General features: G+C 40.2%; 1 pseudogene across 1 annotated transcript; it reads right to left on the bottom strand.

The window, feature by feature from the left end:
* On the bottom strand, positions 1-25,964 carry LOC144584991 (uncharacterized; annotated as a pseudogene). The gene is made up of 2 exons (XR_013539483.1): positions 18,071-25,964; positions 1-14,965 (listed from the first exon to the last, which is right to left on the bottom strand). The product of XR_013539483.1 is annotated as an uncharacterized LOC144584991 (transcript).
* Between the last annotated feature and the right edge of the window lie 553 nt (positions 25,965-26,517).

Genomic DNA, 26,517 nt, shown 5'->3' with positions numbered 1-26,517 from the left:
TTAAGTATAATTGTTTTTATTAGAAAAATAAAGATTTAAAAAGAATTCAGTTTACTGCAAAAGCATAGCAATCAAGAACATTTCCAAATATAAGCTATTGGAAACTCAACAAACTCCAGCTATAACAATAACACAATAAAATCACTTAACTAAAGGAAATTAGGAAGGCAAGGCCTCCCCCCTATCTTCTATGAAAAACTACATCCTTACGAATTCCAGGAACTCCAAAGTCCTTCAAAAATCCATCGTCCAATAAGTAACTCTCAAAGATCCATTCTGTGAAAAAGCATCTCTCTCAAATCCCTAATTTAAAAAGGCATTCCTCTAAAATCCATGATGTAAAAAGGCATCTTTCTCTGTCTCTCAGAGATCCTCCATTTTCACTCTCCGTGCTGTCACCCCCCTTCTTTCTTCTTCCAGCTGACGGCCAATCAGGGTGAAGGAAAAGTGGTCTCTCTCCGCCTCTGATTCCCATGAAAACTGCAGGTGTTACTTACATTCGTTGAGGGAATGTTTTGACTTCAGAGACTCTTCTCTGTGGACTCCTAGCAACCAGATAACATACTGGCAGCTAGGGGAAAGAAACTGCATCTTGAAGTTTCTGGTACAAAATGACACAGACCTAAAATGGATTCAAAATGGATTCCTTCTTCATAGTTACCTGACTACATATCCCATCTAGAAAACACACTCTAGATTCAATAACACATATCATCACATGCCACCACTGGGAGCTCTTAAAATTCAGAACAGTAATTCTGTTCTAATTTTAGGTAATGAAACACAGTAACTAAAAGTAACGAATTGGTTACATAGTGTATATGCTAATGTTTAACATTAATACATTTTAATATTGCACTTAATCTAGCAAAGCATTGAGGTAGAAAACATACTAATAGTAGTAATTTAATACAATCTCTTGGTTAAGCACTTCTACTGTCTGGAAAATAGAAAACAGTCATGTTAATTAATTCAAACACAGTAATTACTCTAAGAATACAGAAACAGTTGAAAACAATGTTTCAACAGTCCGGCACATCTGGATCTTCACAGTACATCCTAGAAAGACCATCTGCCACAACATTCAGTTTTCCCAGAATATGCTGAGCTTCAAAATTAAAATCTTGCAATGCCAGACTCCAACTCAACAATTTTTGGTTGTGAGATTTCATCTTCTGCAACCAAACCAAAGCTCTGTGATCTGTTTGGAGGGTAAATTTACTCCCCCGTAGATATGGTCTAAGAAGATTTAGAGACCAGAATATAGAAAACGCCTCTTTTTCGGGAACTGTATAATGTCTCTCTCTTTCCAAGAGTTTTCTGGAGAACTATGAGATTGGATAAAGGTTCCCATCTTCCCCTTGCTGTAACAACACAGCACCAAGGCCTAATTCAGAGGCATCAGTCTGTAAAATGGTTTGTCAAAATCAGGTGATTTCAGTATAGGTGCAGCCATAATCTTAGCCTTTAAGGCATCAAAAGCACCTTGACACTCTGGTGTCCATTTTACCTTGACAGGCTGTCTTTTCTTAGTTAGCTCTGTCGGAGGTGTAGCCAAATGACTGAAATCAGGAATGAATTTTCTGTAGTAGCCAACTAGGCCCAAAAATGGACGTACTTGCTTCTTAGTTTTTGGAATAGGCCAATCATTAATACCTTGTACTTTGGCATGCAGAGTCTGAATTTCTCCTTGACCAATCAAATGACCTAAGTACATGACCTTTCCTTGCATCCACTGACATTTGCTTGCTTTGACTGTAAGTCCTGCTTGCTGAATTCTAGACAAAACAGTTTCAATGTGAGACATGTGAGAATCAAAATCAGAACTGAAAATTGCAACATTGTCAAGATAAGCACTTGCAAAAGGTAAACCATGTAAAAGTTTGTCTATCATTCTCTGGAATGAAGCACATGCATTCTTTAAACCAAATGGTAGATGTCGGAAATGAAAAGTTCCCACGTGAGTGATGAATGCGGTCTTATCTCGTGATTCCTTGGCTAAATTGAACTGTCAATATGCATTCTTTAGATCAAGGACGCTGATAAACTTGGCCTGTGAAATGCGTTCAGTTAAATCATCCATTCTAGGTAATGGGTATGGATCTGGAACCATAACACTGTTTAGCTTTATGTAAGGAACCATAACACTGTTTAGCTTTATGTAATCAAGACAAAATCTTACTTCATCACGAATTTCACCTAAAGCATTGTGTTTTGGAATCAAAACCACCGGTGAAGCCCACAGAGAAAATGATTGCTCAATAACTCCCAGAGATAACATCTTTTGTATCTCTTGTTCAATCTGGATAGCATGATTACCAATTGCTCTGTATGGGCTAGACTGTATTGGCTGGCTGTTGTCAGTGTTAATAACATGACTGACCAAATTAGTATAGCCAAGTTTGTCTGAAAAAACATCTTGGTATATTACTCTAGAATTTGAAAAAGCTTTTCTTTTTGATCAGTAGTACCTGTCAAAACAATATTGTCAGACCATGTACCTACATCTTGTAACTCAGTTAACATATCAACAGGTTCATTTTCAGATTGAAAAAATGCAGCATGACATTGAAAACCCATTGCAGATCTATCTCTATACAATTTCAAACTATTGACATGGTACATAACAGGTTTCTTCCCAGAATTCAACGTTTTGACAAGGTAATTGACATTTCCCAGTTTTTGAACAATTTCTCCTGGACCTTCCCAGACAACTTCCAGCTTAGAAGGTCTGAGTGGGTTCAGAACAAGTACCAAATCACCAACAGAAAATTCCCTGTGTCTGGATTTCTTGTCATGGTAAAACATCTGTTTTGTTTGAGCGTCCAACAAATTTTCTTTAGCCAATTCCTTGACAGCTAACAGTTTCTCTTGAAGTTTTCTAACAAAATCAGCAACTGGAACAGTACTGCTTTTCACAACTCCTTCCCAATCAGATTTCAGCAAATCCAAAGGTCCTTATAGATTTCTCCCAAATACAATCTCGCTTGGAGAAAAGTTTCCCAGAGAAGCATGTGGTTCACTGCAATAGGCAAACAAGGCAAAAGGCAAGAGTTCATCCCAAATGTTACCATATTCTTGCACCAAAGTTTTAATCATCCTAAGCAAAGTTTGTTGACCTCTCGCGATCATTCCATGTGACTGGGGATTATGGGCCGTGCTGAATGTGATATTTATTCCACTTATCTCACAGATTTTACTCATCAGTTCACTTTTAAAAGCACCAGCTTGGTCCCAAATTATTTGAGAAGGTATTCCAATACGTGAGCATAAGTCCACAATACGTGCGATGGTTGGTGCTGAAATGTTGTTTATGGCATAAGCCTCAATCCACCTACTTGCTTGACAGATGAATGAGATTATGTATTTCTTCTTAGATTTAGTAGGAACAAAAGGTCCCAACACATCCATTTGCTTTTTTTTAAATATATTTTTTAATTTATTTATAACTATAACAAAAAAATCATATACATAAAACATATACACTTACAACACAATAACAGTGTTCCCCACCACCATATACGGGACCTCTTGCCATATTCTTCTTTTTCTTCTTCTTCTCATTCTTCTTCTATTGTCCTCCTCTCCAGAACTGCATAGATTCTTGATTTGGAGCTCTCCCTTTTCCCCTTATTAACACATATTCCAAAAATTTGCCCCATATTACATAAAAATTATTCTTTTTCAACTCTCCTTTCTTCATCTTTAAATTACAAGTTAATTTATCATTTAATGCTATATTCCATATTTCTTTATACCATTCTTCAATTTGTAATTCAGTCTTTAATTTCCACTGTCTAGCAATAATCAATCTAGCTGCTGTTATTAGATTAGTTATCAATTCTTTAATCATTTTGTCATATTCCACGTTCTCATATATTGATAACAAAGCAATCTCAGCCTTACATTCTATATCTTTTCCACAGATACAACTTAATTCTTTAAAAAATTGTCTCCAAAAACTTTGTACCTTTTCACATTCCCACCACATATGAAAGTATGTACCAACTTCTTTCTCACATTTCCAACAGACATTCGGATGACTGGTGTTAATTTTGTTTAATTTTACCGGTGTTAAATACCATCTTAAACTAAGTTTAAAAAATTTTTCCTTTATTCTTACTGACATCAATCTTAAAATCCTCATTTTCCATATCCTCCTCCATTCTTCTTCACTTATTCTTTTCCCAATATCTTGTTCCCACACCAATTTCAATCCTTCTTTCTCACTTTCTTCTTCCTCTAAATTAAGAAGTGAATAAATTTTACTCACTGTACCTTTTACTGAGTCAGTCATCTGAATGTCCTCATATGAGAGTAAAAATTGCTCAAATTTTGTGTGTTCTCTACCTTTATTATATTTATTTGCCCATTCCTTAGTCCATCTTTCCAGTTGTACATAGTTCAACCATGAAATATTCTTGTTTTGAAATACTTGTTTCATTTGATCTATCGATCTCATTTTATACAGCCAATCTTTCAGTCTAATCACTTTTTCTTCTTTAAATAAATCCATATACACCTTCATATTGGTAGGAAAATCTTCTATTTCTGTCACTAATCTAAATGGAGAGTATGATGAACATAAATTCTTTTTATACTTATACCATATATTTAACAGTGTCTTTAAAAAAGGATTATTAACTTGACTTATTTTGTCTTTCTTACCTTTAGCAAATAAATATTTTTCTATATTTCCTTGTAATTCTGATGATTCCATTTCCCACCAAATTAACCTTTCCGGATTATATATAATTTCACCAATAAACCTCAGTTGGTTAGCTAAATAATAGTTTCTTATATTTGGCAAACCTATACCACCTTTTTTGTTGTTTTATACCAATACTTTTTATTTATTCTAGATTTCTTCCCTTCATTACAATATTTGTTAACTATTCCTTGCCAATATTTCAACTCATCCTCTGTTAACTGCATTGGTAACATTCTGAATAGAAAATTAATTTTCGGTAAAATGTTCATTTTTACCAATGCAATCTTTCCAAACCAAGATAATTTGAATTTATCATATTCTTGTAGTTTCTTATTAATTACTTCCTTTAGTTTGTTATAATTATAATCCTTTATCTTTTGAATATTTTTCGCTAAATCTATTCCTAAGTATTTAATTGTTTTACATATTTTAAAATCATGTTTTTCAGTAAACTTTTCTTGTTCTATTCTACTATAATTAAACAACATTAAGTCAGATTTTTGCCAGTTTATGTTTAATCCGGTTATTTTTCCAAATTTTTCTAAGTGTGTTTTAATTTTATCTATACATTCTAACGGGTTTTTCACTGTCAATAAGGAATCATCCGCAAATAAATTAATCTTTGTCTTCTTTTCTCCTATACCTTCAATTAAATCATCGTTCCTAATTACATTTGCCAACATTTCAATAACCAGGCAAAACAGAACTGGAGAGAGAGGACAACCTTGCCTAGTACCTCGGCCAAGAGCTATTTGATCTGTCATCCCATCATTAACTATTGCTACAGAAGTATTCTCTAAATATAATTGATCTATTATCCCCCTAAACTTTTTTCCAAAATCCCAACCCTTTAACAAAGTCTTTAATGTTGGCCATTCCACACAATCAAATGCTTTAAATATATCTAATGATAAAATGCCTGCCTTCAGTTTATTTTTTTCTATATTGTGTATAATATTCAAAACCCTCCTTGTTAAGTTTTCCATTTGCCTACCTTTCAAGAAACCATTCTGATCCTCTTTGATATATTTTATAATAAATTTATTAATTCTATTTGCAAGTATTGCTGTAAATATCTTTGCATCCTGATTTAGTAAAGAAATAGGCCTATATGAACTTGGGTCTGTTAAATCTTTATTAGGTTTTGGGATAAGAGTTATCAATGAATGTTTCCATGAATCTGGTATCCTCTCTCCTTCCAAGATTTCATTATAAAGCACTTTTAATTTAGGGATCAGTATTGATTTAAAGGTTTTATAGTATTCCGAACCTAATCCATCAAAACCTGGAGTTTTACCATATTTTAGTTTATTAATTATCTCTATAATCTCTTCCTCTTTTATTTCTTTATCTAAGTCTTTTTTATCGTTCTCTGATATTTCACTCTTAACATTTTCTTTAATATAAGTTTCTATATCTTCTTTTGACGCACTATTACTTTTATATAAATTTTGATAAAAATCTTGTATAATCTTTAATTTTTCTTTCATTAAACTGCAGTTTTTTCCTGTTTTATCTTTAATCACACCAATGTTGTTTTTTGTTCTTTTGGTATGAACCATTCTAGCTAAAAGTTTTGAATTTTTATTACTATGTTCAAAAAAATTCCTTTTAGTATATATCAGGTCCCTCTGTACTTTTTCTAATTCTAAGCTTTCCAATTCCTTTCTTTTAGCTTGTATCTCTAATAATTTTTTATTGTCTCTATCTATAAAATATTTAGTTTCTAAATCCTTTAATGATTCTTCAATCCTTTTTACATTTCCTTCTCTCAATCTTTTTAATCTACAAGATTCTCTTATAGCAATTCCTCTCATAGCAGCTTTCATGGTGTCCCATAACACGCCTATTTTATTCCCACCCGCTTCATTAAATGACCATATTTCCAACCATTCTTTCTTGACTTTGTCTATCACCTCTGTATGTTGAAGAATATTGGAGTCTATCCTCCATCTCCTAGCTTCTCTATAATCTTTCTTCACTTTTATTTCCATCACCATCAATGCATGGTCTGTTATCTTTATCACATTAATATTTGTGTCTACTACTTTTGAAATTAAATTTTGTGATATAAACATAAAATCTATTCTAGAGTAACTTTTATGTACCGCAGAATAATATGTAAACCTCCTTTCATCTCCCTTCAATTCTCTCCATATATCTTTCAGATCGGTAGTATTTATTATCTTACTTAGGGGGTTATCCCTTGTATGCAATTCATCTTTTTTATGTGTAGATTTATCTTTCAACTTATCTAAGACCATGTTGAAATCTCCTGCCATAATCACATATCCTTTCCTAACTTTTTCCATTTCTTTAATGACATGTTTGTAAAATTCTCCTTGGTTCATATTCGGTGCATACACATTTACTAATGTGTATTCTTCTTCCCCATTTGTCCTTGGATTATCAAATATCTGCCATTACTATCTTTTATTACTTCTTTTACTACAAATTCACAATGTTTAGATATTAATATTGCTACCCCTCTAGATTTGGATGTCCCAAATGTTTTTTCATATATATGTATATTTTGCAATTTCAATTCATTGACTCCATCCTTTAATTGATGTATCTCTTGTAGATAGATAATGTCAACTCTACTTTTTTTTAATAATAATTCTATTTTCCTTCTCTTTAATACAGCTCCTAGGCCTTTCACATTTAAAGTGGCTACTCTTATGTTTTTCCCCATATCTGTTCAATCTTTTGCTTCTTAGTTGGTCCCTTTGTGCAATTCCCAAAACATAAACAAAAACAACTAAAAAAATTAAATTCACCTCTTTCTAATTCTCTATCCCTACCCTTCCTCCCTACATATAAACATTTTTCCTCCCTCCAGCTTCCCCGCGTCTCACTAATGTTAAACACGCGATCTGGGAGGGGGGGAGATGCCACTCCCACCAGTCTGGACCCCAGCCGAACCTCCACCTCCTTTTCACCCCACATCATATATTTATTCACATATATATATCCAAATGCCTTCCCTTTTTTATTTGTTCAATCCCATCTTAATCGGACAATCCCCATTTTAGAGAGAAGCTGTGCAAACTGGCTTTGCATTCCTTTCATGGAGGAGACCAAATCTGAAACTGTTTTCTCCATAGTGGTTGCAAAGCTCGACTCTTCCCCCTCCTCTGTTCTTTGTAACCGGGCAACTCTATCGAGGCTGCGATCTGAAGGTTTTTGTGATGGCACACGCACCCAGCTTTTACTCTTCGTCCTATCTCTACCTCTCCTCATGTATAAACAAGGCAGAGATTTATAACTTAGGAAGCCAAGCCGTGTTCAACAGCCCACATTGTTTCTCTTTTCAGCCTCCGGCTTCTCCGGTCAAAAGTGAAAGTGTTTTCTTTTAGATTAAAGACAATGCAGCTACGCTTCAAAAGTCCTTCTATATTTGCCAGAAGTTTTCATAAGGAGTTTAAAAGTTATTTACTCACAGGACCCGCAGGGAGAAAGGCATTTATCTTCATTTTTTAGATATCGGGTGAAGAGACAGACATTCAGCCTTGCATTGCCATCCTGGCAGAAGTGACGTTCCCCAACACATCCATTTGCAAACACTGGAACATTTGGTCAGGAATCTCCATTAGCTGCATCTCTGCCTTGACTTGGTCTGTCTGATGGCCTGTCCTTTGGCAATAATCACAAGAACTAACATAGTCCTTCACAGTTTTTGAAATGCCAGGCCAGTAAAAATGTTGAGAAATCCTATTTAAAGTTTTCTGTACCCCTTGATGTCCACTACTGGGATTGTCATGAGCCATCTCTAGTATCTTCAGTCGGTATTCTTTAGGAAATACCAACTGCTGGACAGGTTGGGCATCCACGTTGGCTTTGGGGAAATACTCTGTACAAAAGTCCATTTTGCCCCCACAAAAAGCTAACTTGCTGTTGCACAGGTTGCACTGCATAATTATCTGCTTGTGACCTCAGAGAAGCTAAAGTAGGATCATTAAGTTGCTTTAATTTAAAATCAGCTGATCCCATTGGGGTCAAGTCTTCCAATTTAGTTTCTGTAGTAGCTGCATTATCAGGGTTGGTCACAAGAGGCTGCTGTTGCATTAGGTTTCCATCTGAGTTGTTCTCAGTGGATTCCTCCTCAGGTTCCGTTTCCTGAATCTCCCGGCTTTGAGCACGGGTGACTACCTTAACAGAAGGTGCACAGTGGGGTCTCAACTTACGAATGACCCTACCTGCGAACAATTCAACTTACGAACCCACCCTATAGGGGAAATAAGGACTCGACATACAAACTTCCCTCAAGTTACGAACAAGAAAAAAGTGCCCCTCCCTCCTCTTAGAGGCTTCTGGGGGAAAAAAAAAGGTCAGAAACTTAAAATAAAAGAAAGTCACTTACCAGGCCTTGGTAGCCCCCAAACAGCAGGAAAAAGAGCAGGAAACAGCTGAAAGCCCACACCAGAAGGGAGCCTGGCAGCCATTTTGTGCTTTCCCTCCCTCCTGCACCCTCCTCTCCCTGCCTATCAGCTGATTGGCTGGCTCTGAAGAGGCTTGGGGAGGCTTGCTCAGCACCTAAAAAGCCTGCCTGTGTGTCTTTGTGCTGAAAAAATCAGCACATGCTTTAAAACATGATTTAAAATTGGCTTCGTTGAAAAAAAAGATTTCTAAAGTGCTGCCTTTAGTGTTCCCTGCCTTCCCCCTCGTTTCCTGAACCTAAGGGGGAAAAAAGAAAAAATATCCCCCTCTAGTGGTAGAAGGCAGAATAGCAGCTTCCCATTAGTTTCTATGGATGGAAAAGAGCAGATACGGATTAAATGGTTTTCAGTGCATTCCTATGGGAAATGCAGATTCGACCTATGAATTTTTCGACCTACGAACCACCTTCCAATACGGATTAAGTTCGTAAGTCGAGACCCCACTGTATTCAGGCCCTGAATATAATCCAAATAGGCAAGGTCATTCCCCAGCAAGAAATCAGGTTTTACTTCATGAGTTAGAACATGCTTAAAGCCACTCCAACGCTTAAAAGTTAGGTGAAGAAAAGCTAAAGGTGTAAACTTTTCCTCAAATTCCCTAGACCCATAAGTTCTCACAGGACATCTCAGATTATTCAGAATCAAAGCAAGATCCAAGAATTTCTGATTAATCGACGAAATATCAGCTCCTGAATCGCGAGAAGCACTTAAAGCAACATCTCCAGATGTATGCATAAAAACAATTTCAGAAAAATTTTGTAATGTCCAAGCTCGTTGAGAATCAGGAACTATGCAACAAGAGTCCATCACAGTAAATTTCTCTCTCTTTTCAGTTTGTCTAACAGGCTCTGTTGTTATTTCAGCAATTTGCAACCCCATGATTCTAGGCACAAATTGATTTACTGCTGCCTGCGTTCCGCTGGCTTGTGAAGGAGCTACTGTAAAAATTAACTCCTTCCTGTCTCTGTATAGGCACAATGCTTGACTGGTTAGACACAGGAACTGCATTGCTTTGGGATGGCACCTGTTGATTTTCCAATGAGGTAGAACTTAAGCCCTGGATACTTGAAGGACCGCCTCCTTCCATATGAGCCTACCAGGCTGTTAAGATCTAGCCAGGGGGCCCTTTTGAAAGAGCCATCCCTCAAAGAGGTAAGAGGGATGGCTTGTAGACAAAGGGCCTTCTCGGCAGCTGCCCCTAGACTATGGAACGCCCTCCCAACTGAAATTCATCTGGCACCGACGTTGATGACATTTCGGCGCCAGGTCAAAACCTTCCTGTTCCAGAAAGCTTTTAATTGAAATAACAACTGTGGGTCCTGATGATGGCAATTCTAATTGTATTTTAATTGTATTTTAATTGTATTTTAACCATTTTATTGTATTGAATTTTTAATTATTGTAAGCCGCCCAGAGACCTCTGGGTAGAGTGGGTGGCATATCAATTAAATAAATAAATAAATAAATAAATAAATAAAGTAAGTCATCTTGGGAGTATTAGGTTTCAACATGTGTGGGGCTGGTGTTGGGGCTTTGCTAGCTGGCTTCTTAATTTGGCTAGCTGGTACCTTTAATTTTGGACAGTCTCTTTTTAGATGTTCACCTCCACATTCAAAACAGAAAAAGGGTGGTTTACTTTGGGTATTTATTTATTTATTTATTTATTTATTTATTTGATTTGTATCCCGCCCATCTGGTAGGTCAATACCACTCTGAGCGGCTAACATAAAAATATACAATTATAACAGCATAAATCCAAAAATATCAAATGTCAATTAACAAAACATAATGAATCATAAATAGTAAATAGAAAAAGAAAAGAAAAGTAAATTAAATTAAATTAAACGCTGGCAGAAGTTAACTCCTTCCTGTCTCTGTGTAGGCACTAAGCTTGTCTGGTTAGGCACAGGAACTGCACTGTTTTTGGCTGGCACCTGCTGATTTTCCAGTGGGGTAGAACTTAAGTAAGTCACCTTAGGAGTGCTTGGCTTCATCTTGCGTGGAGCAGGGATACGGGTTTTGCTAGCTGGTTTCTTAACTTGGGTAGCTGGTACCTTTAATTTTGGACAGTCTCTTTTTAGGTGTTCACCTCCACATTCAAAACAGAAAAAGGGTGGTTTACTTTGGGTAGGAGCTAGGCTCCTGCACTGCCCAAATGAAGTTTGCCTGGGCTCTTGAAAAGCAGGCTTTCTAAAATCATACTGGCTCTGCCTCTTAGGCACTTCTGGAGCAGTCCTTGGCTTAACACTAAGTTCAGGTCTCTTAAAGGACAGAATTTTGTCAGTCTTTAAGGCCAACGTCTGTAAATCCTTGTAATTTCTCTCAAGCAAAGTACTTTTTATGTCTGAAGGCACCATATTGATGAAATGTTCCATATAAAGTATCATTTTAAATCCTCGAATGTGCTAATTCCTAATGATTCCAACCACTGATCACCTAGGTGTTCTATCTTGTCTGCCAAAGCAGAATAGCTCTCATGAGGAAATTTTTTCAATTTTCTAAAGTTTTGTCTCAAAATCTCTGGAGTATACCCATGTTTTCGTAGCACAAGAACTTTAAATATGACCCAATCAACTCGTTCATCTGCTAATCTAGCTAAAATGGCTGCCCCCTGACCAGAGACTTGTGTACGTAGCAGTTTAACGTACCACTCTTTTGGTATTTTAAGGTCCCTACAAGAAAGTTCAAAATTAGTCATAAAAACTCAATATATCATCGCCTTCATGGTAGTAAGGTAAATTACTTTGATCAATGTTTCCTAATGAGTCTCTATCACGCTCCTTCTCTGACAATTCTTTACATAAAAGCTGCAATTTCTCCTCCCGGTAATGTTGCTCTTGTACTTCATTAACAGTTCTAGCATTAACCAATTTTTCTGACAAGCTATGAAATCTGCAAACATTAGGGTTAATTTCTACTCAGATGTTAGGCTCTGTCTCTTTTGATCAGCAGCAGCGCTGCCGGCATCTGCAGAATACTCACCCACAGTTACTCCTGCTGATGTCTGGATGCTGTCATCAGGAAAGTCCCTGGCTGGCAGGCCTGTCTGGACTGGAATGCGTTCCTCTCTGTCATCTTCCTGTTGCTCCATCTCCCCCAATTTAGACCAAGTTAAGTCTGGGTCTGCTGCAAGTAATCTCTGGATGTCATCCTCTGTGAATCTGAACATTATGTTGCCCCTTTGTAACTCCTTTGGTAGTTGCAAAGAACTATAGACAATCCGCTGCTTAGCTCCACTCTGAGTCAAAATCCGGTGTTCAAAGGTTTCCAAAATTTCTCTGTCCAAAGTTTTCTGAGCTGTATTGGCTACATTCAGCTCAGCAGATGCACGCTCGTGGTGAGACATCTTTTCTCTCCCTCTCCTTCACTTCCCCTGTTACCGCTGCTGAAGTGTTGGCACAGGGAAGAGCCATAAAACGGTGAGCTTGAGGCTGACATGAAACAGATTTCTCAGGAGTCTTGCTATCTTTCCTCTGCTCAGTACTTGGAAATGCAACTGAATACATACATAGAATGGTGTCCCAATAGACTTAGCCTGAGAGCTAAAGTCTTATCTGTAAAACCTCTAGCTAAAAGAAAAATCCACTCTGTCACGTTTAGCAATCAGAGCTTTAAGTAAAACAACAGCCACTTTGCTACCATATAAATCAAAGCAAAACAGTATGTGTATCGTAACACACTACTGCTTACCAAGTAATCTCAAAGCTTGTGGAACGGATCCCACGTTGTAGCTATGTCAAGACTATAAAGCCCACCACGTAGGAGATCCCAAGCTGCCGCTATGTAAGCTTGCCCTTCCCCTAAAGGAATAAGACAGGCCGGGATAGAGGGAGTCCAGAGTTCAGGGTACTCCTATTTAGAATGAGATGAGTCCTTTTCTCATCCAGGCCGTCCCACTGACCCTCTTTTCTCAGGTCTATCCCCGTTCAAGAACCATTAAGAAACCCAAAAATAAACCATGAGTCTTAGAGTCATTTAGAACTCTCAGAACTCAGGAAAATATTGGACTCAAGTTAATTAGTATGTGGCCAAAAGTCTGGTAGCAAGTCTGGTAGCAGGTTGTTCTCTTCAAGAGACCAATCATAAATTCTTAAGTATAATTGTTTTTATTAGAAAAATAAAGATTTAAAAAGAATTCAGTTTACTGCAAAAGCATAGCAATCAAGAACATTTCCAAATATAAGCTATTGGAAACTCAACAAACTCCAGCTATAACAATAACACAATAAAATCACTTAACTAAAGGAAATTAGGAAGGCAAGGCCTCCCCCCTATCTTCTATGAAAAACTACATCCTTACGAATTCCAGGAACTCCAAAGTCCTTCAAAAATCCATCGTCCAATAAGTAACTCTCAAAGATCCATTCTGTGAAAAAGCATCTCTCTCAAATCCCTAATTTAAAAAGGCATTCCTCTAAAATCCATGATGTAAAAAGGCATCTTTCTCTGTCTCTCAGAGATCCTCCATTTTCACTCTCCGTGCTGTCACCCCCCTTCTTTCTTCTTCCAGCTGACGGCCAATCAGGGTGAAGGAAAAGTGGTCTCTCTCCGCCTCTGATTCCCATGAAAACTGCAGGTGTTATTTACATTCGTTGAGGGAATGTTTTGACTTCAGAGACTCTTCTCTGTGGAATCCTAGCAACCAGATAACAGACTGGCAGCTAGGGGAAAGATGGATTTCCCATCTTTAAAATGGATTCCTTCTTCATAGTTACCTGACTACACATCCCATATAGAAAACACACTCTAGATTCAAGAACACATATCATCACATGCTGCACATCAGAAAAAGAAATCAATTGCACAGTTATAAGATGGGGAAACTTGGCTCAGCAAAACTAAAACTGAGAAGGATCTAGGAATTGTCGTGGATCACAAACCAAATATGAGACAACAGTTTGATGTGGCTACAAAAAAGGCAAATACATTTTAGACTCACTGTGAGTCCTTTGATGGGAGCTCAGTGAACTGCTGTGATTGAAGCTCTTTCCACATTCCATGCATTTATATGGTTTCTCCCCAGTGTGAGTCCTTTGATGGGAACTCAGGTGAGTGCTTTGAGTGAAGCTCTTTCCACATTACAGGCATTTATATGGTTTCTCCCCAGTGTGAGTCCTTTGATGGAAACTCAAGGAATTGCTCCGACTGAAGCTCTTTCCACATTCCATGCATTTATATGGTTTCTCCCCAGTGTGAGTCCTTTGATGGGAACTCAGTGAACTGCTGTGACTGAAGCTCTTTCCACATTCCATGCATTTATATGGTTTCTCCCCAGTGTGAGTTCTTTGATGGTTACTCAGGTGAATGCTCTGACTGAAGCTCTTTCCACATTCCACACATTCATATGGTTTCTCCCCAGTGTGAGTTCTTTCATGCGAACTCAGGGTACTGCTCTTACTAAAGCTCTTTCCACAATGTAGGCATTTGTATGGTCTCTCACCTCTCAGGGATGTTTCACATGAAGGACAATGACTCTGCATTGTGATGCTCTTTCCTTTTTGAATGCATTGGCTTTGTCTCCCCTCTGGGTGGACTTTGTGAAGTCTATTGTTATCTGAGGCACCCTTGAATGTTTATTTGTCCAGGGAACATTTTCTTCCCCCCCCCCCCCCGCGGTTGACTTTTTCAGATGATCAGAAATGCATCAACATCAAGAGCAGAAGCTGGAGATTTCTTTTTCCCACTTGTTTTCTCGCTTTCTTTCTTCACTTTTTCGCCTTTTTAGTGTGTCTAATTTTTTTCATCCTTCATATTTCTTTTTTTTCCACTGAGAGAATGACTGGCTAAATAGAATTCCATTTGTCCTCTTCATCACCTGATGGAGAGAAAAAGAGATGAAAGAAGAGTCCTATCTTCTAAAAGAGGAACCAGGGTCCTGCAGACCTCTCAGTTTGACATCCATCTTAGGGAAAATTATTGAGGAGATTGTAAGCATTCCCCCCATCTCCAAGATTAAGGGGAAGCCGGAGAAGGAGAGATTCCAGAAAATTAGTCAGTCCTTATCCGCTAAGACGAGCCCTAGATCTCAGCCAGGCCCTGCATAATTTTCCTTCCTCAAGTCCAACCCCTTTATTAAGAAAAAGCAGAAACACAACTTTACCATGAGTTATTACTCAGGAAAAATATGGGCTCTATTTAGTAGCAAACACCGTGGCCAATTAGATAGGCTATTCTGTTCAAGAGACCAATGCATCTAATCATGTCCATTAACGCTTTTATTAAGAAATAGAATTCTAAATAGAATTCAGATTAATGCAAAGTAAATCAGTTAATATCATTTCCAACCAAGTCAGTCAGATCACCCTTTAAACTCCAGATATAAAAATAAAACAAGAAATATATTCTAAACTATAATAATGCATAAGCGTAGTTATTCTTACGTATCCTGAGACATCACTGTCCATAGTCCAACAGGTAAGGTAACATCCAGTTGTAAACCATTAGTCCATGTTGGTAAAAAGGCTCCATTCAAATGTTATAATCCATTTCGGGGAAAAGCACATGTCTCTCCCGTCTCAGTCAAACTCCATCTTTTTCCTCCTCTCAACAACTACTCCTTCCTTCTTCTTCCCAGGATGCCTCATAAGGAACACCCCTCCTGGGTCTTGTTGTCCCGCCTAACTTTCTCATGGGAGCTTGAGTTGTTATCATGTAGTGGCGGAATTATTATGACTACCAGGAATGTCACTCCCTGACTCTCCTTGGCAACTAGATAACCAGAGAACAAAGCTTCTCTGAAACAGCATGTAAAATTTTCCTACCACAGACACAGACATTAAATCAAGATGGATGCTATTTGGACAATCTTAGGACTACATATCCCATTCTCGTAACACAAAAACACAACTCATCACAGAGATTACAAAGCAGACACTCTGCAAGCAACTCGAAAACAATGCATTAACAGCTGAAAGCCAACATAGAAAGAAGGAAACAACTGGGTGCGTTTTGCTTTGAGAAAGGAAGTGTGAGGGGACAGACATAATAGAACTCTTTCCTAAAGAAGACGTTCCTAGTCGCTTTGGCCACATGACCACAGAAACTGTCTATGGACAAAGGCTAGCTATATGGCTTAAAAATGGGATGAGCACCGCCCCCTAGACTCGGACATGACTGTACATTTGTCAAGAGGAACCTTTACCTTTTTTACACAAACTCTCCCACGCCCAACAGGATAGCTGGACCAGTCATGTCTCGCTGTGCACTGCTGGGGTCCTTCTTCTCCAGTAGTGCACCAATCCAGAACGGAGCCCTGCTGGCCTTTCCTTGCCTCTTCCTGTGGTCAATCAATCATTTGGTTAGTGGGGAGAATCCTTGTCTCACTTCCTCATCGTAGAGGTCAGCTGCTGGAGGAGGCAGGGAAGGGCAGAGCCACTTCCCAGATTGGAGCACCAACAGAGACGGACTTTGGTAGTTCCTGAGAAATTTTGAGTGGCTCAGCCGACCTATGGCGTATGAAGAGGTTATGAATATTGTTGCCGGGTTGGAAATAATTTGGGTCCCATTCTCCTTTTTGTATATGATAGCATTGAGCAAGGGACGGGACTTGATAGACTGATAGCCCACTCCAAAGTCAAATGATTCTATCATTCGACACCATAACTAGGGGACTCCCAGTTGCATGACGGGGGGATGTCAGGGACGTCCTCTCCATTCCTAATCATCTTTGTTGCCCTGTCTAGCTAAGCAAAATAACACAGGGAGAAAGTTTCCACTGTGCTCATTAGCCTTAAGAACAGGACCCTTAAAAATGCAGTTGCAGCCTCTTCCATGTGCTACTTCGGATGGAAACTTTGGTAAGTCCTAGAAAGTTCACACAAAAAAACTAAAACACAAGATTAAGTGCTAAAATGATTCCACCACTCCCACCCTGTTAAAGGTGCTATTCCACAAGGGGAAGGGGCCAACTTGAGTTCCTAGTTTCACCAGCCTTTTAACCCTGTGATGAAACCTAGAAGGTGTGGAAATGGACAAAGCTTCTAACCCTATATTCCCACTTATCCCCTTATTTGGGGACAAAATACTGTTGACTGTGTACTTTAAGCTCTGCACACCATCCTGACCAGGTAGGACACCCGAAGAGCAAAAATAGCCCACATCGCTCTGTGAGTAAGAAAGTTTCTTTAGACACTCAAACCTGCTGCCATCACTGCTTTCCTAGGCCTCTGGAAGCGTCAGAAGGGAGTGATGGTGGCGAGGGGACCCCCCACGGTGCCTTCTGAGGCCTCCAGGTGCCTCAGAAGGAAGCAATGGTGGTGGTGGGGACCTCTGCGATACGTTCTGATGCCTCCGGAGGCCTCAGAAGGCACCACCGGGGGGGCCTCGCTGCCACCAGTCTTCCCAGGCCTCCGAAGGCCTCAGAAAGGAGTGATGGTGGCGGAGGGGGACAGTATTTGCTCCACAAGAGGCACACACTTTTCACACCACTTTTTATTGGGGGGGAAGTGCACCTTATGGAGCAAAAAACAGGGTATCTGCCAGGTGAGGATCTACGTTTTTCTTGAATGCCTCCAGTGTTGGAGCACTCACCAACTCCTGAGGTAACTAATCTCACTGTCGTGCTTCTGCAACAGTTTTTTTGGATATTGAACTGAAATCTTGCTTCCTTTCACTTGAGCCCACGGTTACATGTCCTGCTTTCTGGGATGACTGAGAACAGATCCTGCCCCTCCTCTATATGACAGCCTTTCAAACATTTTAAAAATGCTAAATAGCTAAACCTGCCTAGCTATTTCAGTGTTTCCTCCTAAGGCTTGGTGTCCAGCCCCTGATCGTCTTTGTCACCCTCCTCTGAACTTTTTCCAATTTGTTAGCATCATTCCTGAAGTTTGGTGTCCAGAACTGGACACAATACTCAAGGCAAGGCCTCACTAGTGCTGAATAGAGGGGGATTAGCACCGTGCGGGATTTGGAAACTCACTTCTTTTGTGTTTGTTGTTTAGTCCTTTTGTCGTGTCTGACTCTTTGTGACCACATGGACCACAGCACGCCAGGCCCTCCTGTCTACCACTGCCTCCGGGAGTTGGGTCAAATTCATGTTAGTTGCTTCAGTGACACTGTCCAACCATCTCTTCTTCCTCTTGCCTTCACACTTTCCCAACATCATGGTCTTTTCCAGGGAGTCTTCTCTTCTCATGAGATGGCCAAAGTATTGGAGCCTCAGCTTCAGGATCTGTCCTTCCAGTGAGCACTCAGGGTTGATTTCCATTAGAATGGATAGGTTTCTTCTCCTTGCATTCCAGGGGGCTCTCAAGAGCCTCCTCCAGCATCACAATTCAAAAGCATCAATTCTTCGGCAATCAGCTTACTTTATGGTCCAGCTCTCACCTCCATACCTCACTACAGGAAAAACCATAGCTTTGACTATGCGGACTTTTGTATTGTGTTGTCTCTGTTTTTTAAGATGCTGTCTAGCTTTGTCATTGCTTTCCTCCCAAGAAGCAGGCGTCTTTTAATTTCATGGCTGCTGTCACCATCTGCAGTGATCATGAAGCCCAAGAAAGTGAAATCTGTCACTGCTTCCTCTTCTATTTGCCAGGAGGTGATGGGACTACTGGCTATGATCTTACTTTTTTTGATGTTGAGCTTCAGACTGTTTTTTGCACTATCCTCTTTTACCCTCATTTAGAGGTTCCTTAATTCCTCCTCACTTTCTGCCATCAGAATGATATCATCTGCATATCGGAGGTTGTTGATAATCCGGCAATCTTAATTCTGGCTTGGGATTCTTCCAGTCCAGCCTTTTGCATGATGTATTCTGCATATAACTTAAATATACAGCCTTGTCGTACCCATTTCCCAATTTTGAACTAATCAGTTGTTCCATATCTAGTTCTAACTGTTGCTTCCTGTCCCACATATAGTTTCTCAGGAGACAGATAAGGTGATCAGGCACTCCCATTTCTTCAAGGACTTGCCATAGTTTGCTGTGGTCCACACAGTCAAATGCTTTGCATAGTCAATGAAGCAGAAGTAGATGTTTTTCTGGAACTCTCTGGCTTTCTCCATAATCCAGGGCATGTTAGCAATGTCTCGAGTTTCTCTGCTCCTTTGAAATCCAGCTTGTACTTCTGGGAGTTCTCGGTCCACATACTGCTGAAGCCTACCTTGGAGGATTTTGAGCATAACCTTGCTAGCGTGGGAAAGGAGTGCAATTGTACGATAGATGAAGTATTCTTTGGCACTGCCTTTCTTTGGGATTGGGATGTAGATTGATCTTTTCCAGTCTTCTGGCCACTGTTGAGTTTTCCAAACTTGCTGGCATATTGAATGTAGCACCATGACAGCATCATCTTTTAACATTTTAAATAGTTCCACTGCGATGCCATCACCTCCACTAGCCTTGTTGTTAGACAAGCTTTCTAAGGCCCACTTGACTTCACTCTCCAGGATGTCTGGCTCTAGGTCAGCAACTACATTGTCTGGGTTAATCGGGATATCCAAATCTTTCTGATATAATTCCTCTGTGTATTCTTGCCACCTCTTCAATGAGTCTGCTTATAGAAAGGAAGTACAAAGATTGATACTATGGTGTAAAGAAAATCATCTCACACTTAACATCAAGAAAACTAAAGAACTCATAATTGATCTTAGGAGGAAGAGGAATGTACATTTACCACTGTACATAAACGGTGAGGAAGTGGAGAGAGTTGGTAGTTTTAAATTTCTGGGTACTTACATCTCAGAGGACCTCTCATGGACTATAAATGCCAACATGCTAATAAAGAAGGCACAGAAGAGGCTGTATTTCCTGAGAATGCTCGGGAAGTTAAATTTATCACAGCATTTACTTCTGTCCTACTACCGTAGCACCATTGAGAGTGTCCTAACTTATGGCATTCTGGCATGGTTTGGGAGTAGCTCTGTAGCGGACAAAAAAGCTCTACAGAGAACCATTAAAATTGCCCAGAATATCATTGGGCTCCAGCTACCAACCCTGGATGACATCTTCACATCCCGCTGTCTGAGGAAGTCACACAGCATCCTTAGAGACTCTTCCCATCCTGCTTATAACTTTTTTGAACTGTTACCGTCTGGCAGAAGATATAGAACAATTAAGACTCAGACCACACGTTTTCTAAATAGTTTTTATCCTAGAGCTATAATTGCAATTAATAATGAGCTTAAAGACCACCAGTAGTAAATAATTAGTTGGACTGCGTTACTTGGCCTGAGGTGTAGATGTTTGTATTTTTAGTGGGGGACTTCTAGTGGGTGGGGAATGTTTGGGAAATGTTATGTGTGTGCATGTGTCTGGTCTCTGGGTGTCTGTGAATTTCGTTGTATGGGTATACTGTGTATATACTTACAGTGACAATAAATTATATTATAAATTTTATTATTATTATTATTATTATTATTATTATTATTATTATTATTATTATTATTATTATTATTATTATTATTATTATTATTATTATTATTATTATTATTATTATTATTATTATTATTAGTGATGTCTTCTGCTTCTGTGAGGTCCCTCCCATTTTTGTACTTTATCATGTTCATCTTTGCACAAATGTTCCTTTAATATCTCCGATTTTCCTGAACAGATCTCTGGTTTTTCCTTTTCTATTATTTTTCTCTATTTCCTTGCATTGTTCATTTAAGAAGGCCCTCTTGTCTCTCCTTGCTATTCTCTGGGAGTCTACATTCAATTTTCTGTAACTTTCCCTATCTCCCTTCCATTTAGTTTCCCTTCTCACCTCTGCTATTTGTAAGGTCTTGTTGGACAGCCACTTTGCTTTCTTGCATTTCCTTTTCTTTGGGATGGTTTTTGTTGCTGCCTCCTGGACAATGTTACGAGCCTGTAGTCAAAGTTCTTCAGGCACTCTGTCCACCAAATCAAGTTCCTTAAATCTGTTCTTCATTTCCACTGTGTATTCAAAAGGGATTTGGTTTAGATAATACCTGACGAGGCCAGAGGTTTTTCCTACTCTCTTCAGTTTAAGCTTGAATTTTGCTATAAGAAGTTGATGATCAGAGCCACAATCGGCTACAGATCTTGTTTATGCTGACTGTATAGAGCTTCTCCATCTTTGGCTGCAGAGAATATAATCAATCTGATTTTGGTATTGCCCATCTGGTAACTTCCATGTGTAGAGTCACCTCTTGTGTTGTTGGAAAAGAGTGTTTGCGATGACCAACTTGTTCTCTTGACAAAACTCTATTAGCCTTTGCCCTGCTTCGTTGTGAACTCCAAGGCCAAATTTTCCGATTGTTCCTTTTATCTCCTGACTCCCTACTTTAGCATTCCAATCTGCTAGAATGAGAAGAACATCTTTCTTTGGGGTCAGTTCTAGAAGGTGTTGTAAGTCTTCATAATATTGATCAATTTCAGTCTCCTCAGGATTGGTGGTTGGTGCATAAACTTGGATTATTGTGATGTTGAAAGGTCTGCCTTGGATTCGTATTGACATCATTCTATCATTTTTGAGATTACTGTATATTGCATTACAGATTTTCCCACTCTTTTGTTGACTATGAGGGCTACTCCATTCTTTCTACGGGATTCTTGCCCACAATAGTAGATATGATAATCGTCTGAGTTGAATTCGCCCATTCCCATCCATTTTAGTTCACTGATGCCCAGGATGTCAATGTTTATTCTTGCCATCTCCTGTTTGACCAATTCCAGTTTACCGAGGTTCCTAGATATTACATTCCAGGTTCCTATGCAGTATTATGCTTTGCAGCATCGGACCTTCCTTTCACTTCCAGGCATGCCCAGAGCTCAGCGTCCTTTCGGCCCAACCACTTCATTAGCTCTGGAGCTACTTGTCCTTGTCCTCCACTCTTCCTCAATAGCATGTTGGACGCCTTCCGACCTGAGGGTCCCATCTTCCAGCATCATATCTTTTAGCCCTTTGTTTCTGATCATGGGGTTTTCTTGGCATAGATACTGGAGTGGCATTGCCATTTCCTACTCCAGGTGGATTGCGTTTAGTCGGAACTCTCCACTATGACCTGTCCGTCTTGGGTGTCCCTGCACAGCATAGCCCATAGTGTCTCTGAGTTATTCAAGCCCCTTTGCCACGACAAGGCACCAATCCATTAAGGAGTGAGCAATCCATGAAGGAGCTACTAATGCAGCCTAAAATAGAATTTGCCTCTTTTGTAGCCACATCATACTGTTGGCTCATATTTAGGTTGCGATCTACGACAATTCCCAGATCCTTCTCGCATGTAGTTTTGCTGAGCCAGGTCTTCCCCATCTCGTAACTGTGGAATTGGTTACTTTTTATGAGATGCAGGACTTTGCACTTATCCCTGTTGAATTTCATTCTGTTGCTTTCGGCCCAGGGCTCCATCCTATCAAGGCCATTCTGGTCCATGTGCTTGTATTCTTGAGATTAGACTACTGTAATGCGCTCTACGTGGGGCTACCTCTGACACTGATGCAGAAATTTCAAATGGTGGAGAACACGGCAGCCGGACTTCTTACTGGGGTGAGAAAACACCAACATATCTCCCCTACTCCGCCTGCCCTGCATTGGCTGCCCGTTCGTTTCTGCATTTAATTCAAAGTACTAATGATGACATATAAATCTCTAAACGATTTAGGACCTCAATATCTGACGGAACGCCTCCTTCTCCCACCTAGATCTACCCGAATCACTTGGTTTAGTCAAGATGGGCAGCTGAGAGGCCTAATGGCGATGGAGGCTTGAAGAGAAAGAACAAGAAACCAGGGCTTTGCGCAGTGTCCCCTCGACTTTGGAACCGTCTCTCCCCCCTCCCAGAGATATGTCTGGCTCCCTCGCTGGTTATTTTTAAGAGTCAACTGAAGAACTGGCTCTTTAGGCAGGCCTCCCCTCCCGTCAATACTTGGTTTATTGATATCCTTATGGTTTAAATGTTGTTTATTTTATTTTATTCTTCTATGTTGTTAGCCACCCAGAGTAGACTTCAGTCTAGACGGGCAGGATATTAAACAAATAAATAATTATTCCACCCAATTTGGTATCATCTGCAACTTTGACAAGCTTCCCTGCATCCCCAATCCACATCACTAATAAAAACACTGAAGAGCACAGGGCCCAGAACTGAGCCTTGGGGTAGCCCACGTCTGACCTCCTCCCAGTTAGAGAAGGACCCATTAATCATCACTCTCTGAGTACGATTATCCACCTGACGATCTATCCAGCCCACACCTAGTTAGCTTGCTATACAGGATCTCTTGGGACACTTGGTCAAATGTTTTTCTGAAGTCAAGATATACAGAAAAACATATCCCTGGCTCAGCAATGCTATAAACAAAAAAAATCATGGAATCGTCATAGATCACAAACTGAGTATTAGCCAGCAGTATGATGTGGCTACAAAAAAGACAAACACTATTTTAAGAGGGGTTAACAGGAAGAGAGTCTCCAAATCCCACAAGGTCCTGGTTCCCCTCTATTCAACATTGGTTAGGTCACATCTAGAGTACTGTGTCCTGTTCTGGACCCCGCACCTCAAGAAGGATACTAACAAATTGCAGCAAGTTCAGAGGAGGCCAAGAGCGTTCCACCAATGGAGGCATTCAAGCGAACTTAAGAACATAGGTAGAGCCCTGCTGGATCAGGCCAAAGGCCCCTCTAGTCCACCTTCCTGTATCTCATAGTGGCCCCAACAGAAGCCTCTGGGAGCACATGAGACAACGTGATCCCTGTCTCCTGATCCCCCTCTCTTGCATCTGGCCTTTGCAGGGACTTTCCTTTTAAGCCTGGAGATTGTACATCCCCATCATGACTTGTGCTCTAGGAATCTGTCCAATCTCCTTTTTGAGGTATCTACGCCATCAGGGAGGTGCCCCAGCCTAGTCATCATTTTTGTCACTTTCTTCTGCACCTTTTCCAGTGCCATCACGTCTTTTTTGCAGTACGGTTGTTTTATTTTCAATCCCCTTTTTTCATGATCCCTAGCATGGAATCCCTACTTCATGGATTGCTTCCTTATCGTGATGAAGGGGCTTGAGTAACTTAGAGAAGCAACAGGCTATGCCGTGCAGGGACACCCAAGACGGACAGGTCATAGTCCACAGTTCTGACTAAACATGATCCAACTGGAGCAGGAACTGGCAAGACAGTCCAGTACCTTTGCCAAGAAAATTCCATAGGCAGAAACAAAAGGCTAAGAGAAATGACGCTGGAAGATGAGCCCTGAGGTCAGAAGGCATCCAACATGTTACTGAGGAAGAGCGGAGGACAAGTAGCTCCAGAGTTAATGAAGTGGTCGCGCAAATGCTGAAATGACACTCAGCTGCAGATGTGCCTGGAAGTGAAAGGAAAGTCTGAGGCTGCAAAGAAAAATACTGCATAGGAACCTGGAATGTAAGATACAGCGGTGCCTCGCTTAGTGATGTTAATCCATTCTGGAAAAAATGTTGCTAAGCGAAAACTTCACTAAGCGAAATTTAAAAGCCCATAGAAATGCATTAAAACACGATAAATGCGTTCCTATGGGCTTGAAAACTCACCTTTAAGCGAAAATCATCCATAGCACCACCATTTTCGGTGCCTCTTAAGCAAGGAATAACAGCAGGCAGCCATTTTTGTTTTCCCGGTGGCCATTTTGAAACTGCTGTGCGAAAATGGGGGCTTTGCGATGATTGCTTCCCCGCGATCATCACAAAGCAAAAAACCCCATAGGGACCATTGAAAAGTGATCACTTTTGCAATCACAAAAACTCTGTCGCTAAGCAATTTCGTCGCTCAACGGAGCAATCGCTATGTGAGGCACCACTGTATATAAACCCTGGCAAGAATAAACTTTGACATCCTGTGCATCAGTGAACTAAAATGGACAGAAATGGGCGAATTCAATTCAGACGATTATCCTATCTACTATTCTGGGCAAGAATCCTATAGAAGAAATTGAATTACCATCATAGTCAACAAAAGACTGGGAAAAACTCTGGGATACAATCTCAACAATGACAGAATGATTTCAATACGAATCCAATGCAGACTTTTCAACATCAGAGTTGTCCAAGTTTATGCACCAACCACTGATGCTGAAGAGGCTGAGATTGACCAATTCTATGAAGATTTTACAACACCTTCTAGAATAGACCCCAAAGAAAGATGTTCTTCTCACTATAGGGGACTGAAATGCTAAAGTAGGGAGTGAAGAGATACAGTGGGGTCTCGACTTACGAACTTAATCCATATTGGAAGGCGGTTTTCAAGTCAAAAAGTTCTTAAGTCGAATCTGTATTTCCCATAGGAATGCATTGAAAACCATTTAATCTGTATCTGCTCTTTTCGTCCATAGAAACTAATGGGAAGCTGCTATTCCGCCTTCTGCCACTAGAGGGGGATATTTTTTCTTTTTTCCTTTTAACCTAAGATGACTTAGCTTTTTAAAAAAGGAAAAAAGAGTTTGTAACTCGAATCTAAGTTCGTAAGTCGAGTCCATATAGTCCTATGAGAGCGGTTCGTAAGTCGAAACGTTCGTATGTCGAGCCGTTCATAAGTCGAGACCCCACTGTAAAAGGAACAACAGGGAAGTTTGGCCTGGGAGTTCAAAACGAAGCAGGGCAAAGTCTAATAGAGTTTTGTCAAGAGAACAAGCTGGTCATCACAAACACTCTTTTCCAACAACACAAGAGGCGACTCTACACATGGAAATCACCAGGTGGGCAACAGTGGAATAGACTGTTTACATTCTCTGCAGCCAAAGATGGAGAAGCTCTATACAGTCAGCATAAACAAGATCTGTAGCCGATTGTGGCTCTGATCATCAGCTTCTTATAGCAAAATTCAAGCTTAAACTGAAGAGAGTAGGAAAAACCACTGGGCTAGTCAGGTATAATCTAAACCAAATCCCTTATGAATACACAGTGGAAATGAAGAACAGATTTAAGGAACTTGATTTGGTGGACAGAGTGCCTGAAGAACTTTGACTACAGGCTCGTAACATTGTCCAGGAGGCAGCAACAAAAACCATCCCAAAGAAAAGGAAATGCAAGAAAGCATTCCATGGGGAAGGCAGGTCACCCGGGGGGGCGAGGGGGGAGGCTGGCCCCGCTCTATGGAAGGAAGGGAGGAAGGAAGGAAGGAAGGAAGGAAGGAAGGAAGGGAAGGGGGGGGTCCGGCTCTCGCTCTCTAGTTGCAGAAGGGAGGGCCGGGTCGGTCTGTGCAAGGGACACACCTGCAAACACACACACACCACAAAAGGGCGCCCCTCCCGCTCTGCCTGCCAGGAAGGCCAGAAAGGTGCATCCTCTCTCCCCCCACTTTCTCCTCCGAGGCTTCTCTGCCTTTTTTGGGGGGGGATTTCCACCCCCCTTTCCCCCCCACTTCCATCATCTGCTCAGGGGCTTCCTTGAAGCATCTGGCCGGACTCGAGAGAGAGAGAGAGAGAGAGAGAGAGAGAGAGAGA

Source organism: Pogona vitticeps, chromosome W, assembly GCF_051106095.1.
Source record: "Pogona vitticeps strain Pit_001003342236 chromosome W, PviZW2.1, whole genome shotgun sequence".
Lineage (NCBI taxonomy): Eukaryota > Metazoa > Chordata > Lepidosauria > Squamata > Agamidae > Pogona > Pogona vitticeps.
Note: the sequence above shows the minus strand (reverse complement) of the source record. Positions and strands in the feature narration are given on the sequence as shown.